Below are 14,095 nucleotides of genomic sequence, written 5' to 3'. Positions count from 1 at the left end.
TCAGAACAAGAGCCCTCCGCATCTCTCTCCCTTTCAAGTACAGGCTGCCGGGCGCATTTCCCCTTTGAAGATGTAATCTTGGAAAACACAGAGACATCTCCAGGATTATCTTAAATGTCTTCAGTATGTCAACAGCCCGGGCCCTGTTGCGGAGCGGCTCGGGCCCGTTTAAGGGGTCGGCTGTGATGACAGCCGCGGAAAATGCCGCACCACAGAGGTAATCACAGGGTCAGCTCTGTTGACTCCGTTCAGAGCCAAACTCCCACTGTTAAAGCTGCATGTTAACAGACACAATGAAATGATGTAGTTCCCCATGCGGCGAGGCTGTGTTTACAGTCGAAGGTAATAGCAGGCAGTGGAGCCCTCGGTAACAGATGGTGTCGGTAGGTGAGGCTCACTTATGTCGTGGCATTTTCTCGAAATGTTATGACAATCTGAACGGCGCGACGTCCTAGCTAAGCATGCACAATGAGACGAGAGGAATGGCTGCGCAGTCACAGGAGGGAAAGTTAGTGTACGCCAAATTAGAGGCGCGTAAGTGGGTGCTCCTTGAAAAGGATCTTGACTTTGTAATCATATCAAATGTTATCGGGGAGGAGGGGGGGTGGATTTTAGGACGGGTAAGTGGTTGAAAACTAAATCAGAGAGAGGCCGCTCAGGGAACACGTTGTTATCATAATTACCCGCTGAGCGATGACTGCAGAACCGGTGTTGGTGTTGACGCCGGGCTGCCCTCTTCTCTCTCTCCGACGAGGCTGCCTTGTGTGGGCTGCTGCCTGCTTTCGACATCTCTTTGTGCTCGGTTCTAGGTGTATTTTCTTTCACTTTTTCTCCCCCCCCTTTCCTCCTTTCAGCCGGGAACACAGACTGCAGGCTGAAAAACGCAAATATTGTTTTGGTGAGATCAGGCTGTGAGATTGAGGACCGACTTGCGTCAGTGTGTACGTGTGTGTGTGTGTGTGTGTGTGTGTGTGTGCTGGCGGGCCTTGGGGTTGTTCCCGGGAGCCGGGACAAACCGTAGACCTCATCTTCTCCGTTTCAAACAAACAGGCCGCTTCCAACCAGCGCGCGGGGCCTTCCCTTGAATGAAATGCAGCATCCTCATTGTTGGCATTTAAACCGGAGGAAATAACAGATGATGATATCAGAGCGGGAGAGAGGGAGCGGGAGGGAGAGACCACTCAAGGAGGAGAAACACTTGACCTGTTTGTTTTGGGAAAATGGTATTCCTCCGCTAATTTCCTCCTGATAAGTATCTGACAGCTCATAGTAAAGTGTTTTATCTTGGCTAGAGGAAAATGGCTTCTCTTGCTCAGGGCGCCAATCGATTTCCGAGTCTCTGCTGCTGCTTTAAATTGCGCTCCCCGGTTTTGTAGAGTTCTTTTATTTGCATAGAGGTAATCAATTACATATATTAGCCTGCTGCTTTTAGCTTAGCATGGACTTTCTCCTCTTCCCTCCTTCCCTTCCTTCTTTCGTCTCCAGGCGCTGCTGCAAATTCTCGCTCTTTCCTCTCCCACCTAACATCATTGACTGCTGTTTGCTGTGCTGGGGGCATTGATTTTACTGCTCCGCCTCTCTCTCTGGTTTAACAGTTGATGAGTTGTGTTAAGACACCCAGGGACAGCCCTGCCTGTTTTAAGGAGATGAGGTTGGCTTTTATAGCCCTCCTGCTTCCTCAGCCTAGGATGATAAGGTGTGTGTGTGCGGATATATGTATATTGTAGATGTGTATGTGTGCACATGTGATCTGTCTGTTTGAGCTGAGCAGCCACTGGAGACTATAGGATTCCCCCCCGGGAAGCAAAAGTAAACGCTGCGGTGTTAAGGGCTTTTAACAGGCAAACTTGGGCTTTGTCACCGGGAGCCTTTGAATCGCTTTAAAGACAGAAAATTGGTTTATCTCAGTCAACGACGAGCCGCATCATCAGATACGATTACCGGGATTGAAGTGTTTCGAGGGTAAAACCGGTCGAGATTATGAGAAAAGGAGAGTTGATGGAGAGTTTAGATTCAAAGGTGACAAGAGTTTTCAGTCTCTCTCAGGCACCTACAACCCCCGACTCCCCCCCCACCCCCCTCCCCACGCACACACTCAAAAGTCATGGATACAGACACAAACCTCATTTAACACGATTAGTCTCTTTGAGGATTTTACCGCAGCCTCTCATATCCTGGATGAAAGAGTTCACACTTCTGACAGGGGGGGAGGGAAAAAAAAAAAAAGGCTGGAGTCTGCAGAAGCTACTACGGAGCGCTCAGCTTTTCACTGCAATATTCACCACATTATTAAGGAACACATTGCTTTGTGCTGTGTTGCTCTCAACACCATCTGTAGTGCGCTGCTCAAGTGGCAGCAATTTTCTTGCAGTCCCGTGTCTCTCGTGCAGCATTTACAAGTGAAATTCGATTGCAGATCTCGATGTTTCTAGTGTGTTTAGTTTCTCATAAACGTTCGCATTCTTCAGTGATTGCTCCCCGGCAGTTTCCAATGCGCAGAAAATTTGCTGCCATCTCTGTATTTAGCTCTGTAGCTATGAAGGATAATATCATGAGGAAAAAAAAAAAACATTGGCATACGTAGTATTGCTCTGGAAATCCAGTTTAACCTTTACTGCAATATAACCAGATTATAGTGTTTTTAACCAACAACCAGACTTCAGCATGGCTTCCTGCGTGGTTGCTAAGTGACATCACCTGCATAAAGATGTGGTTATAGCATTTCCTGAGCTTAATGTATGGCCGGCCTAACTACATGATATTATAATCTCTCTCTTAAACCCATCACCTTTACACACTCACTACACACACGTTTTTTAAAAGGGTCCATTGGTGCGTGTTATAGCTGGGTAATATCAACCTAATAGGCTTACCTGTCAGCAGTGTACGGGACGTGGACCCCGTAAATCACATTTGTCTGCGACACCTGCTCGCCTCCCAGCGTATTTATGGGTTTCTCCTCCGCCCTGTCCTCTTCTTTTTGGCCCCTGTCCAAAATCAACCCCCTCTTCCCGCATTATATGCCTCAGTATGTTCTCTTCTTCTCATGGATTAAATGAATGAGCAGGTGTTGGGGTGGATGAGGGCCCCCCGTCCATTCAGACACCCCTCCTTTTTACACCAAACAGTATGTGTATTGTTTTCTAAATGGCACTGGGAGGTATTTTAGATTTAAGCCTCTTTTTCATTTTCAGAGATTAACTGTATCGTAACTTTTGCAAATTTCTGTCGAGCAGGAATCCACCCAGTCTGGATAAACACATTGTCCAGATAGTTATAATTCTTCTGTCATCAGATCTTTGTTCCCCATACTTTTGTGTTGAGAACATTTCTTGCTGGCCGCGCTCCACCGACCAAATTTTCAGTGAAATAGGAACTGCCAAGATGTGCTCTACCTCTTGGACAGTGGGCACTCGGGGCTTGTTCGCTTCAGTTTGAGATTTTAAACGAAAATACGACAAAAGAGGCGGGAGAAGGGTGCATCTTCCTGTTGAAATAAACTTCACAGCACTATGGCTGCTTGTCCCGTCTGGGAAGTTCTTGTGCTTCTGTCACAAACGACAAATGACAAACAGTTTTTAAACGATGTTCAATATGGATGTGTGGTATTTATATCAAACTTTTGGCATTGCGAGGCCATGCTTAGGTACAACACAATGTTGAATCTAATTCTACCATCAACATGTTCAAAGTCAAAGAGGTTATTATTGCCATTTTAACCTTATATAGCAGGTGCAGCACATAGTGAGATGAGGGGATGTTCCTCCAGGACCATGGAGCTACATGAAGACATAGGATTAAGTAGAATACAAGCGACTGGGCATAACGTGTGCAACAATACAAAACAGTGCAACCTGGAGAAACAGTGCAAACGGTGCAGACAAACAACAGAATGTAGAATTAACCTGGTTCACCATCTTTATTTAGCCTCTTAGCTTTAATAAGATTGACGGGAAATATATTAGTGTTACAGGTATGAAACAACTGATCAAGGTCATGTTTTGAGCCGAAGGTGACACTTTCAGTATGAGTAAAAAAAGAAACTTCTATAGGTTAGTTTTAAAGTCAGGGTTGTCCAATATATATAGGCCGATGTGGATTCCCATCACAGCTTCTGTAATGAAACCTACACCAGTTGAGGTGAAGTGCATTCCAGATGTCTAGAGACAGACAGAGAGGAAATGTGCTGGTAGGCTAATCCCAAAACCTGCATGCGTGTGTGCGTGTGTGTGTGTTCTCTGGCCCTTGCTGGATTTGTATCAGCCTGTAAAGGGCGCAGCGAAGCAGTGAGGAGAGACTAAGAGAGGTGTATTAAGGCAGTGAATCTCGCCGCTCTATGTGTAATGGACTCAGGATGAGGGCTGACCAAGCACCAGGCTGCTGATAACCTTTAGGAAGGACATTGTTCCTGTGCAGTGGGGGGGGGGGGGGGGTGGGGGTCTTGTGGGGTGGTGGTGGTGGTGGTGGCCGCGTTCACACCGGACCGCTGCAGTATACGTGCACGGCAGCGTGATTGGTGGCGCAGTTGTTCATTGGTTCACTGGCTCTCCGGCAGGGTTAGGAGGTAGAGTAAATGGGGCAGCGTAGCAAAGTCCCTCATGGCTTCCTGCATACATTTTTCAACAACGGGGTGTATTTCTCTGTGATACATTTGTCCTCTGTCTGAACCAGGTTCTCCCTGGCATTCCATTAAAAGAAATTTAACAGCCTTTTCCCTCCGTCTCTCTTCCCCTCAGATCACCACTTAAGGAGAGGTCAGCGAGCGACCGTGCGTGAGGAATACATGAAGGGTGGGGTGGGGGCGGGGTGGCGACCACAGCACCACTACCACCGAGGCCAAAGTTCACGCAGGTAAATGAATCTTTCTTCTTCCACACCTCCTCGATTGTGCACGCTCTTTGGTTCTGCCCTGGCTTTTTTTTTTTTTTTTTTTTTTTTCTCGACTTGGAGCAGACCTGGCGTGCAAAGGCAAAGTGAGGGAGTAATGTGGCTGGTTTTGATTGGACCCTCCTGGGCTGGCGGCCGAGGAGGAACTGGGAACTGAGCAGTCTGCAGCTGCTGTTTATGAGGAGCTGTGCTAAAAAATCCAGCCAGTCCCCTCAGAGGAGCTTGTGGCCAGTGTCAATACTCGGAGAAATGAACAAAACCATGAAGCTATGACTCAAAAACCATTTGTTTCCACCAAAAAAAATAAATAAATAAAAAATTATCATTTTCTTTTCATTGAGCATATGCCAGACTGGGGAATAGGGGAGACAGATTATAGTCAGAGTTATGGTTGTAGACATAAACCTTAACTTTAGTGAAACTACAAACTGAACATCAGCACCACACTACTGACTGAAATGTGATACTTTGAAGAGCTTATTGTGACTTTGCTCTTTATTTGTTTATTGAAAGGTTTATCATCTAAAGTAGGTCTAGGGTTGTCATTTTAGCCGACATGGCCAGAACAGATCAGCATTCTCCTCTTGCTATCTCTGGAGTTTCACCATGGCCGGGGCTCAGGTATCGGTGCCACAAAATAGTTTAAAAATTAGCATAATATTGTTTATCATTATTATTTCTGGGACAATATATTGCCCAACAAAAGTAGTTATCTTGACAGACTGAAGTAGGTCCAGCTGCAATTTTATACTCTATGGTTGCTTTTCCTCCTGCATTCTTTGCAGCCAGGGATTAAGAAGCATGACCGGGGGAGCTTTGAAGAATGGGCGTGTGTAGATCAGGAAGCAAATAAATAAATAAATTGCTATTTAATCTTCCCGAGTGCGGGCGTGTGTGAACGCCGAGCAGTGGCGCTGCATGCGGAGCATCTGTCCCGCGTGCACTCTCTCACGTATGGGCGGACGGACAGACAGGCGGATGCTGCGCACACGTACAAGACTACTAGCAGGGATCAGCCAGAGCGATTAGGACACGGGCTTCAGAGCACAGACAGTGGCAGAAAGTTTAACACTCGCGCACACACGCGGCGACCGTCGGCAGAGTGACAAGTGACGCGCGGCGAAAGAAAAGAGCTGCAGAATGTGACAGCGCATGACTGCAGACACATGAAAGTATAGGAAGACGAGTTTTGCTGCTTCTCTCTGCTGCTGTCATCCTGTATTTATCTCGCCCGGGTGCCCGTGGACTTGTATCTGTTTTTTTCTCCTCCTCTCGCATTAACACATACACTATGCACCAACAGTTGATCAAACAACTGTGCAGCTGAGGCAGAATTTGGCCAGACAGCCAGCCAGGCAGCCAGGATGAGTAATGCAGAGCTCCTTTGGCTTAATTTGTCTAGAAAGCCTATCATTGCTGCAAACATGTTACAGACCGCTGCAGTTTACCGAGGAGCATTTTCCCCCTGTAGCTTTAACTGGAGGCATGCTTAATGTTAGCACCACGTAGCGCAGTCCCTGTTTACACTGAACAATGTGGCCCTTGTGCAGCGCTGAACTTAAGGTTGAGGATAGAGGAAGAGTGCATTTGTGTGTGATGTTTAGGAGGACGTCTTCTTTGTATTGTGACATAAACCCTTCTAGGCCCCTAACCCACTCTGTTGACACAGGCTTTAGGAACCAATTCCAAGTGTTCCTTTTTCTTTTTCGTTTCTCACCCACCACTCGGTGTTCCTGCACCCTCGTCCCTTTTTGTTCTTTCTCCTTCCTTTGTTTGCATTGATTACTTTTCCAGACTACGGTTTATCTGAGGCAAAACTGCTCATGTGATGCATAAACAGACGGTGCACAAATAGAATGTGGGTCCATTCAAACCTGTCCTCCTCTGAAGAGTTTTGCCTCCAACTTAGGAGACAGTGGTGATGTTCAAAACGCAGAAATGTGTATTTTTATCCTTGCTGGGGATATTCATTTTGGTTATTGTTCCTTTTGGCCCATTTCTCACATACACAAGCTGGCCCTTTTTTTTTTTTCTTTTTGGATGGTGTGCTGCAAGAGGAATCTCACAAACAAGCAGAGGTATAAAGTGGTGAGAGTGGGAGGATGAGAGAGAACATTGTCTTCTCCCTTCCAGCTTAGGGACAGAGCAGAACAGGTTGTGTAAGGATACTTGCTATCCTTAACAATGTCTAACGCCGCCTCGGGGGCCTCTTCTCTTTCTCTTCCCTGGTGCAGCCGAGAGTTGCGTCGAGCAGGGGAGTCGGGCGACGCACATTCCTCGGCGTCACCTTCCCGGAGCACTGTAATTTACTTCAACTTTGTCATTTTTTTTTGACAATTGTCGTAACCGATGAATGCTTTTTGGTAGTTTTCTTTAGTCTCGGTGGCAGTTTCAACTTTACATAATTATAACTCAGGCTATATGTTGAAAACCTTCATTACAGTTCACAGAAAGATAGCTTGTTTCAACATTTTTAGTGTAATATAGATAACTACCAATATTTGAGGCGTCTTTACTTATCTTACTTTTTACAAAGAAGAAGTAAAAGATGATGAAAATGAACAGCATTTTAAGAGCAAATACCTTTATTCTTGCCACATTTAGTGTATGATCACAGGTTATTGGGGATGAATCAGAGGTGGAGAGGTGCTCCCTCCCTCCTCGTCCACGAAATGTCCTATCTTTAGGTGTCGCACTTTTCTCCGTCTTCTTTCGTGAGGCTAAGCCAAACTTTGCTGCAGTCAGCTATGGCCCAGGATAAACACTGGTGTCTCTTCTTCCATTTTTTGTTGACTTAACACATGACATAGCGGTAGGTCCTGGCGGATAAGGCGGACTTTTATGTACCTTAAAATGCAGTTCAGTTCGTTTGACAGAACGTGTCTTATGGCTTTTGGAAATTTGGGACCGGTTCATGTTTCCAGCTCCCAGCAAATGTTAAGGATGTACAAAATTATCATGACAAATAAAAGAGAGGAGTCAAGAAACCGTAATTTCCCTTTAAATCTCTCCAAATGGTGGTATAATCTAAAATGACATCACTCCAGTAGGCCGCCATCTTTGTGTGCCGGTCGGTCCATTATGTTATCCATCACTGGGTCTCTCTGTCTGGCATTGTCAATTACCCAGAGGAAAACAACATTAGAGGCCTGAATGGGACACGGAGCTGTGGCAGGCCCGACATGGCTGTGTTATATGATTACACAACCTGTTGGCTGTCCGCCTGTCAAGTGTCTCCTGACTCTGATGAATGGCTGTAATATGCCGTGCATCACAGCACGCCACGCCACACACTCATTAATGGCTTCTCATAATGCCTAGGACGTTCCTCCAATGCCGCAGCAGGATTCACGGAGAGAGACAGGGGGGAGGCGGAGGGGAGGCGGCGCGAGAGTGAGAAATGGCGTTCATGAATGCTCCAACCTTGCCCCAGTAAACAAAAGAAACACGGTGTCCTCATTTGAATAATTTCACAAATGGCGTGGCACGACGCCAGCGTCGCAAGTCGCACGTAACTCCTTGTGAATGAACGAGCGGCGACGGGAATAGAACGAGAGCGAAGAAAAAAAACACAGGGAGATGTAAGAATTTTTGAGTGTGACACATATGTCTCTCAATTAGATACATTCTTGTCCATCTGTGGCCTATTTGCATAGATTACCAGAAATGTGTGCAGTGCGGCAGGCTTACCAGTGTGTGCGCGAACATCACAATGGAGATGCTTGAAGAAAGGGAGATTGAATCTGTTGGGTGCCATCTGAAGCTTGGCTGATTGCTCTTTCTTTCGGTGAATTAGGAGCCACGCTAGCCAAGATCCTCCAAACTACTTGACTCTCAGCTGTAACAAACAGACCTGATTCTCATAGAGACACTGCCACGAGAGGTTTCAAATTAAAAGGGTGAAAATGGCTCTGAATGAGCGATTTTCTAAGGAGTTGGTGGATGGCGAGACTGAGTAGCAGTGGCTGTGTGGCAGCAAAAGTTTCTCCACAAACTGCACCAGCCATGGAGGGGTTATTGAAAACGTACATAACCCTCAGCCGTGTTTGGTGGCTTTGGATCTGTCATACTTTTAGTGTCTAACTCTTACTGGGAAGCGTCAGCCGCATAGCAGGAGCCCCATTGATAAGCAAACCCTTTCTCTCAATTTGACAGGTCTGTGCTCAATATACTGCGCCTCGGCTTTGTCTTGTCATATATTCTACGTCGTCTCACATTAAAGTCAGTATTTTTTTTCAGGAAGAGACACAGATGTTAAGAGATTTTCAATATCACCTCGCTCACATGTGCCAGCGATTCCAGTCTCGATGCCGTTGAGGGAAGCTCTGAGCAGAGCTGCACCTGCAGTGTGTGTGTGTGTGTGTGTGTGTGTGTACGCGAGAGAGGAAGAGACAGAGAGACAATCCGTCTGAATATTCCTCTATCCATGTGTCTGTGTTAGTGTATGTGTTCCTTTTCGCAGCTTGATTTTCTCAGTTTGAAATACAACACCTGCAGATGTGTCTTGTAAACTGCAGCCGCCAGCTTCTCTCCCATTCAGAGGGGACCACTGAAACAAAGCAATTAAAGTAGCTCTCTCCATGGGGCGAAGATTTGGTGCATGGGTGTGCCCGGCTGTGCGCGAGTGATTATTCCATTGTTTTAACATCTTTAAATTGAGCGGATATTCCAGCGGAAGAGGGCGGCTTCTGCGTCAGTCACAACGTTCGCAGTTTTGTCATGTTCGTGTGTGTTTAAACATGGAAGTCAGAGGTCGCTGACAACCTGTTGACACAGCTCAGATTTATGCAACACACACCCATGCAAACACACAGCCACAGCCCAGTTCTCCGCGCGGCACGCTACAGCAGTGGTTTCTTGTTGCTGCTGATCTTTGGGTCCTTCCAGCTCCAGATACCAGAGCCGGAGTTATTCTGCGCTCCGCTCCCTGACCCTCCTAATTGAGAACGGCTGTTACTGAGAACGGGAGGGCTAAACAGACAGAGAGAGATTGAGAACAGACTCTTGTGTGAAAGCGAAAAAAGTAAGAACAAAAGAATGAACAAATGAAAGGAGCAAAGAGCTGGTCCTTTGCAGGCCAGTGCTGATTAAGTGGAGGATAGTTGTGTGCTCAACAGTTGGCCTCATGAAACCGAATCTCCCTCCTCCTCCTCTGTGGCCATAAGCCAAGCACAATGTCCCAAATGTAGAGATGGCTATTCGCTATAGTATATGATAGCTGTACGAATGGAAAAAGAATGAGGGAAACATCGGAGAAAGAACTGCATAAAGGAAAATCAAACCACGGGGTTGGGAAGAGGAGCTGTAAGCTCAGTGACAGCTGCATGCATGTCATAGTGGGTGACGTTCTGTCCGTCTGTCAGAGCAGATATTTCTGTCTGTTTAGTGCTGCCTTACTGGCTGCCAGAGACACTCCTCGTGTCATCACTGGGTGCCTGCTGTCACTGGCTAAAAAGGAGAGAGGGAGTGGAGTGTGTGTTCATTGGTGTATCTGTGTGTGTGCGTGAGCGAGAGTGACAGCGAGAGAAACTCGAGCAGCTGTCTTAAAAGGTCCTCCACTCTGCCAGTGGATCTAGAATCCGTTTCCCCCCCGATAAGTCTTTGTTAAAGCAGCACTTCAGTCGGTTGTTTGGTGAAAAGTTTGAGTTTTTCCTGCTGTTAAAGGGCCATTTTGTGCAGTTCGTTGGTTAAAGACCATAGACTGTATATAAATATGGACAACGTGTGCCCACTTCCCTGCACATGCAGCACCAACTTGCAACTTTGGAGCCAGAGTCTGCACAGTACGGTCTGACAGTGGAGCCATGCTGAGCTGCGATATCGATGACGCTACCAACACTTCCGTCAGACTCACATTTTTGGTTAATTAATACTACGCTCTACATCAGTTACAAGGAAATGTTGGACTATACACTGTACTTGTTTTTAAAGTTGTTTTTTTTTTTTTTAACTCTCACGGTCCACTTTATGAAGTGGTTGGCATGGAAACTGGTAGTCGCCATTATGTCACATCGCGTTTCTATAGCGTCACATACCTAACTTAAACGAAACTTATCCGAACAATTGACAATTGGACATGCATTAGCATTACAGTAACTACCTGAAATGACAGAAACATCCTTGAAAAAAAAAAAAAGATTCAACGTGTGTTTTAGTGTTTTAGTTTGGCGCAAGTCCCATCCACTAACATGGAGGGGGTGGAGCTTATGACCTTTACTGCAGCCAGCCACCAGGGGGAGCTCTACTTGCTTTGGCTTCACTTTTAAAGGAGCAGTTCCGACTTCCATCTTTATACCGTCTATGGTTGAGACAATCAAAATATAAGCACGGTAAACTGCTTCCTGCAGACCAGCTTTCTTAGATTACAGTTACATAAAAGTTCTGATTAGTTTTATCCAGTATGTTTTTTTAATGTTACACCCTTAGCCAGTACATTTATACATCTTCCATCATTGTATTGTAGAGATAACAAGCGCTTAACTGCTACACAATAGAGTACAGTGAAGCCAACCTAATCAACCAGTACCAATATATCAATATGTCTCCCTGTCCTGTCCTGACGTTGTCCTAAACTTCCCCTGTCTAAAAGTGTTTTGTGTTGGAATAATCTGTTGGACCTTTCTGCAAAGTTCAACAGGGACGTAAGAAGTTGTCTGAGTGCCATTGTGTTGACTTTGCCCATTTATCATTGCCAAGTAAAAGAACTTTGAACTTGCACACATGGTAGTTTTACTGTCATCATGTAATTGGTCAAATGTGTTGACCCGGAGCACTGCTTGGGCAGCAAGTGATGACGTTTTACATGTAGTACAGACAGGAACGCATGCTGGGAAACGTCCATGGTTTACAACAGAATCATCCAGATTGGTTCTAGGCTACCAATTGCGTGCAAAGGTATTTTTTCCTTTGCAACCACTGAAACACAGCCCTTAATGATGTCCATACGCCAGCCTGTGAAGACAGAGCGAGGTGTTGAGCCCCAAACTGGTGCGAATGAGCAGACCTTTCATTGCAGCTTCTCTGCCGCTGGTGTGTTTATGGTTTGGTGCATGAGTTTCTGAAGTGCTTTGTCTTCTTCAGATTGACAACTACTAATTAATGCACTGTATGTACCAGAATAAAGATAACGGATAAATTATCCACAATGAAGCCTTTTTCTTACTGATCCAGTTTGACCCTTGCATTTCCTCAACCCACGTGAAAGCTCCAGTGGAGGCCACGAGTACAGCGTTATCCGATTTCGTAGTAGACGCTCTAAATTAGCCGAACCTTTGACAATAAGACCGGAAGGCGCTTTTACCATACACACAGTGCGATAGCGGGGCGCTAGTGTTAGCTTGGAAAACCTGTCACAGCTGTCAGAAAAGGACCTGGTGTTTGGCAGCCGAGTCTGTCAGGTTTGAGTAGGAGGTACAATTTACATGAAATATTAAATAAAAATAGCATACTGTTTTAAACTTTCTGGGTCAACAGAATGTGAGTGTGGGTGGCTCAGTGAGACAGTGTGAGGCTGAAAAATCGCTGTGTGCTCACCCAAAATACCTCCAAAAATGATCCTGGCTGGCCCATGTTACAGACATTTAATGTTTGCGGGTTGTTTGCCTAAAATTTGGACCTCTTATGCCGGATAATACGAGTCATAATGATGGCTATCATTTAACATATCGAGGGGGAAGGATTTGGAAAAGCACATGGATGATTTCACTGCCTGTACGTTCATTACTCAAACAATGGTCCAATCTCTTGAATTCCTCTAAATCATGGTTTGCTGTTTCCCCGTACTAATACGGTGTATTTTTGCCTTAAGTGCTGACCATTGACTGTTTGATTGCAGTCATCTGTTGTTGGGAGTTCTGTCGTCTGATTACAAACATGTGTTTTTTACCAACCGAGATGGCCATGGAGTGAGGTAATGGAATATCAAAAAAATTTAAGAGCATTAGTGAGGCATTGTGCTGCACGGTGGCTCTGTGGTTATAACGGAGTCCGCGCTGAGTGAATGTGAAGTCTGCACTTCTCTCTGTGTGCCCAACTTTGATAAAGTTTGGCGTTCCCTGAAGGCATGAATGTGTGAAACCTCAAACTGGATGCTGGTGGAGAAAAATGGATAGATGTGTAACAAGGCACTACAGTTTCAAGGTTTAGACGGCACTCGAGATTTAAAGTTCCTTAAATAGCTCAACTTTTCTTAACCTTTTTTGGATTCTTTCGCGGGATCTCTCACCAAGACAGCGACGACTGCAGGAATCACTTAATTCTCCCGGGCCGATTTTAGCAGCGGTATGAGCTTTCGCAGTGACGTTGCCTGTAATTTTGTGGCTGCCGTGACAACATCAGACCAACTTTCGGATTCTGTACTGTCAGTGTTAGTGTAGTCCTCCGGTGCCCTGACAGCCCTGTAAACGCACACCGGTGTTTATGTTCTTTAGGTTAACACGGTTATCTCTGCTCGTAACCGGAGCCTTCAACCTACACGGGCACTTGGCATACGTGTGTGGTTGCGTGTGTGAGTGATCTTGCAGCTGCAGGACCCGGCTCCTTCCCCGCGTTTCTCTCTCCAGAAAGAGCTGCAGGGACTTGCCAGTATTTTCATTCCCTCTGGAGGCATTTCCGCACACCAACAAAGCCCCGGCCTGCGTGATGAAACGGAGAGGAAGCAGCTTTTGTGAAGGGAGCAGCCGATTTCAGTATGTGTGTGTGTGTGTTTGTGTGTGCGTGTGTGTGCACTTCTGACCCTGGCTAACAGTTTGTTACATGCAAATTTACTTTTGAGCTCGCAATTCAGGTTGCTCCAGGCTCTTGTTTGCTGATGAGCCTACTGTAACACAGGAACAAGCCTACTCTGTATCCCATTCAGAAAACCAAGTTGCCTCCTGTTTGCCTCTAATTAACGGGTATAATACCTACCTTGTTGGATTGGTTAGTGTTTTTTTTTCTTTTTTTTTTTACAGGTCTTGTTAACCACCAGCCTTTCACGGGCTTCACTTCCTCTGTAGCCATTGCCAAAAGGAAATGTGTGCTGTAGCTCAGGTCACAATTCTCCAGGGGTGTCTGGCTCTGGGAAGGGATTGAACTGAACCAATAATTGTAAAAAAAAAAAAAAAAAAAAATCATCTCACAGTTCTGCAGAACTAACATAAAACATGCACTCTTTGCCCTCATGAGTGCAATAAATAAACAACCCCGTAGCCTATACTGTAAATGAAAT

At 45.8% G+C, this 14,095-nt stretch overlaps 1 protein-coding gene across 3 annotated transcripts in view; it reads left to right on the top strand.

Annotated features, from left to right (window-relative positions):
* Nucleotides 1-4,815: 4,815 nt before the first annotated feature.
* zmiz1a (zinc finger, MIZ-type containing 1a) overlaps nucleotides 4,816-14,095 on the top strand; it is a 76,483-nt gene continuing 67,203 nt past the window's right edge. For 2 of the 3 annotated variants that reach the window (XM_084561293.1, XM_084561291.1), the window contains exon 1: nucleotides 4,817-4,851. The gene's annotated coding sequence lies outside the window, so the exon portion shown is untranslated. Of the gene's footprint in view, nucleotides 4,852-14,095 lie in introns of all 3 variants that reach the window. The other variant, XM_084561292.1, reaches the window with a different exon arrangement.

This window comes from Chelon labrosus (genome assembly GCF_963514085.1).
Source record: "Chelon labrosus genome assembly, chromosome: 15".
Taxonomy (NCBI): domain Eukaryota; kingdom Metazoa; phylum Chordata; class Actinopteri; order Mugiliformes; family Mugilidae; genus Chelon; species Chelon labrosus.
Note: the sequence above shows the minus strand (reverse complement) of the source record. Positions and strands in the feature narration are given on the sequence as shown.